Raw genomic sequence first — 4846 nt, 5'->3', positions numbered from 1 at the left:
GCCTCAGCTGTACTATTTTTCTTCCATCTTGCATCTGCATTCTTGCTATGCCTACTACACAGGACACTGTATGTTTTCTTCCCAATATATCTAACCAGTGTATCTGTATTGGACTTATACCCATTTTGCTCTGGCAATACTGACTCCTTTTCTGGCACATCACAGTTGAGCTGCTGTGAGGCCTGGTGGAAGGGTTTCCTGACCGATGGGTGGGATTGGGGTCACTTGCTGAGGGGGCAAGGCTTATAGCGCGATGGCATTCATGGAAGAAGGTGCCGTGAAGCAAATTATGGAGGGTTCCCGATCCAGCCGGGAGGACAAGAGAAGAGAGAGGAATAACAGTGGTCCAGGAACTGTGAGGTCCTAGTTTGTGCTAAAATAGTCATTACTATGTCATTGCATGGTGGGCTGAAGGAACTGTGATGGAGGACAGAACAATATTTCTTGTAGGCTCTACAGCTCAGTGTTATTCATATATGTATCAGTTTTGGTTTCATACATGACACAGTGCCAAATCTGCTGCTGCCCTTGCAGCTTACAAATCCCTAAAGAATTCATACACCGTTTTCTCTGTCTTTATCTTGCTATATCCTGATTACTCCTTTGAAGTCAAGGGGAGCTGTACAACTGGTAATACAGTTCCTACAACCCCTCAAGTGATACATCAGCTTAAACTATTGTTTGAACTAGAATCTGTGTGCTTACTCTGGGCTTATGCTAATTTACTTGATTTTAGTATAGCAACAAAAAACATGCTTAAAAGTACCTTAAATGACCAGCTCTAGATTCCTCATGAGAATGTAATGCTTTAAAGCTTGTGAAGCTGGCCTTATCTTACCCTGCCTCTAAATTGCGTTTTAGGGACAAAGGATTGTAGCCAGTGTCTTGTTCTGTGAATTAGATTCAGTTCAGTTAGTCTGAATTAGAACGGTCGAGGCTAGGCAGTACTTCAGCAGACATAGGAATCAGGGGAGTATGTTGGTGGCCGCAAGCCAGCTGTGCCTAGGTTCTCTCTTGAACACAGATGGCCAAAACTGAGGACAAAGCTTTTGGGGTTTGGAGTGAGTTTGCTCTAAAATAAATTTGCTTTAGTGAGCTGACCATTGTGACGCCAATGGACGGATTACAGACTCTGCACCCATTAATTCCTCCCTATATCATAATGGCAAATTCAATAGTACAGAGAAGTGTGCTGTAAAAACATGGCAAGCCTTACTGTTCTTTGTTTTAACAGTATTATCACACTGTTTTACACATTCGCATTTTGTTTGAAAGCTCATGATATAATTAAGGGTGTGAAGATGCTTTCACAGTAGACCTCTTTTGTGCCCTACTATTGTGTGCATCTTTGGCCGCATTTGAGTGAAAAAAAGTAGAGCAATAAGTAAATACCTAAAAGTATTGGGGAACAAAAAGTAAATAAATAATTAAGGTTTGCCTCATCTGCTTTATGCCCCACAACGCAAACAAGTCTGGACCCTGGACTTTCTGACATCAGTCATCTTACAGTGACAGGAGAACTTAGATGCTGGTTGATTTCTGTTTTTCTCTGTCTTAAGGGCTTCTGCATGTCCTTTGCAAACTATGGAAAACTAAAACGCCGGCTTATCTTAATAGATACCTTAATGGCATGTTTCCATTCTCCAGCAGTTCTCTGCTTTGGAAAGTCTCATTAAACCAGACTGCAAGATGTCCCACTTGCTTTCTGTTCTAGAGAAAGGAATTAAATTTGCAACATCATTTTGGAGTTCCACAGATGCCAAGAAAGAAGTATCCTTTTCTGAGAAGCATATTTTCATTGCCAGTCATTTTAATGATGCCTAATCCTTCATGTTTTCTCAGGCAAAACTTCACAAAAGGTGTAGTAGAAGGCATGCATATATATGAGTGAGATTGGGCCCTAGTGTGTTTTTGGCTACTAACAAAACTGAGTCTCAAACATCCTTTGGGTCACCTCACTTTCAAATGAGTGTGTACCTTAGAAAAGTAAACTACAAGGCACTACGAGACACCAAGAGGAGATAGGGCCCTGATACCAATGAAGTGCCCTTCAGTATTTTGCTTCCAGCATATGTTCTTACTAGTAGGTGAGTGGGCACTTGACTCCATTAACATAAGGCCACTGCTCTTAAATAACGTTTCATAGTCTTGTTATGGCCTGAATGCTCAAGAGTCCCAGGATATTCTGCATTCTCTCTGACTCAGTTTATCCGTGGTGTGCAATATATACTGCTTATTTAGTAGCTTTTATCTCAGGAGAACACATTCTGAGCTGGGTCTGATTTCAGTAGTCAGGAACACATTTCTGTGCAATTTGGAGGTTCTTGTCAGCATAGGTGAATATCATCAAAGGCTTTATTCCCTACTTCATAACTGCATTTCTCTGAGGAATTTCACTTACTAAGCAGAGATCTACACAACTATTCATAATCAAACTGCTATAGGTATATTTTGGCTCTCCTATTTTAAAGGTTGTATAAGACACTTGTGAGGCGAGCATACCCCAGGTTACTGATGCCATTATTGCTTGCCTAATCCGGTCCTGTTTAGCTTGCATAATTCACAATATGTTACAGAGCAATCTCTCCACAAAAAGGTACATCTCTGAGCAGCGTTTGCCTACAGGCAGGCAATTGAGGAATATCCCCTCTCATCTACAGGCACTGTGTTGGGACCGAAAGTCCTGGGAATTGCAGGGGTCTGCTTGGTCAGGGGTAAGATCATAAGTATGGACACAAGTTTTACCACCAATTGCATGGCAGGAGAGCACGCTAAAGGCTTTGCCTTTTCAAGCTGATACTACTTTCGCCTAGTTCTCTGCTTACCAAGGAAATGCTCCTGCTTACTGCTGCTTATGGAGGCCTACTCTGTCCTCTAGTGGTTGGGTCACTGAACATTATACAGATGTGAAAAGACGTGGCAGTCCAGCAAACACTGAGCACTTGCAGCACCATGGTTTTGCTGACTGATCTACGATGCTGTGCGCAAGATCATTGCTACTGGTATGTGAGATGCTGCTTGTGTGGTGAAATAGTTTGTAAGAAAACGTAAAGGCTTTTGCTGGGAGGGACTTCTGGGCTGCTTCACAAGCTTGATGCCAGTTAGAAGAGCATCTACTGCGGCCTTGAGTGGGTTCTGGAGAGCAAGGGCAGTAACGGCTGCCTTGTCTGATTGTTCCAGAAGGAAAACTGTAATTATGCAGAATAATGTGATTAATCTTTTATAATGAAAGTACAAAATTAGTGAACACCATTGATTCACCTGTAATGGACATACCATATTATAAATAATTAATAAGATAATTTAGAGTTTGGGTTTTTGGAGTATTTTTCTTTTTTGTTTTTGTCGTTGGTGGTGGGTTTTTTTTTGTTTTTCACAATTGAACCTCTTGCTCTGTCGTTTGCTCCGAAACTCTCATATATTGAAGAATTAAATGCATTGATTTTTCTCAAGGAGATTGATTGCTTAGATGCAAGAATTTCTCATTTTTCTCGCCAGGGACTTTAGCAAAGGAAGAGCTGCAGCTTTGATCTCAGTGACTGGCAGCCTCCTCCATTCCATCAGCATGTACTTTAATTTTTTTAAGGCAAAGTAGAAGAATTGGCTTTTGTGCCATTCGCCTCTGCTATCCCTCGTCTGCTCATTTCTTAGCCATGTCCTTTTAGCACAAGTGATTTCAGATACATTTCCTTAGATTTTTGATCCTGTGGATCAGAACCTTAATGTTAACATTTATTGCTGTTAAAATATTGAAGGAACTGTGGCAGAAATGAAGCCATTGAAGGTAGATGTGAAATGTGAAGTAGTGCATCTATGTAAGAAAGTGATACTCGGTGCAGCAAAAGAGATTAGAAGAGAGAGCAGTGAAGACACTTGGTGTAGCAAAAGAGGTTAGCAGAAAGAACAATGAAGACAGCTCACAGAGAATTGTGTTGATAGCAGATTATCACCATCTGAATTGTTTATGTCCACACTGGATGAAAGATTATCACCGTCTGAATTAAAGAAGCCTGAAGGAAGCAACGCTGTGAGTTTTGCTGTTCCGTCATCTGCATGCAAGTTCAAGCATCCTGCTGCGTTTTGTGTAGCTCCCTACCCTTCTCCCAGACTATTGAAGGCAGGTTGTGTTGACTCTAAAACTTACGATTATACACAAATTACTTGAGAAGATGCAATCCATCTCCTCAGATATGATGTAGAAAATGTTTCACACTGAGCTTTGCAAGGCCTGGCCCTTGGGGAGCCCTGCGGCTCCTCTGCTCACCCCTCCGCACTCCTGTGGTCAGGGGCACCCTGAAGGCAGCTGTGCCCTGCAGGCTGGGCTCACACCGCAGGGCCCTGGGGATGCAGGTTGTGGCACCCCGGACTCACCCCTCTCTCGCCGCACATCCAGCTCCTTCTGACTGCTCTGTCCAGTCCATCGCAGAGCCTTGGCTCCGTCCACACCTGCAACACACCAGAGGTGTCATGGAGGTTGGTCCCATGGTCCTGCAAGTGACAGGGTGGATCCTGCCATCCCCTAGTGTGGCAGGACAAGGGCATGGGTGCACTGGGCTCTGCAGAGCTCCTCACACACCCCAAGACCCTTCCTGCAGCTGAGGTGCTTTCAGGTGCGCGCCGGGCCCTGGGCCCCCGCGGCGGGACAAGGGCTCGGCGTGGGGCGGCAGACACCGCTCCCCGCCGGGAGCGCGGGGCGGGCGGCGGGGCCTCGCGCAGCCCCGCGGCCACGCGCGGAGGGACACGCTGCGTGCGGCGGGGCGGGCGGCGGGGCCCGGGCGAGCCCATCGCGCCGCGCGGGGAGGGCGGGCGGGAGGCGGGAGCGAGGGAGGACGGAGCGAGCGGGCGG

The sequence above is a fragment of the Tinamus guttatus genome, unplaced genomic scaffold (genome assembly GCF_059628265.1).
Source record: "Tinamus guttatus ecotype Peru unplaced genomic scaffold, ASM5962826v1 Tinamus_guttatus_pri_ptg000060l, whole genome shotgun sequence".
NCBI classification, from domain to species: Eukaryota; Metazoa; Chordata; class Aves; order Tinamiformes; family Tinamidae; genus Tinamus; species Tinamus guttatus.
Note: the sequence above shows the minus strand (reverse complement) of the source record.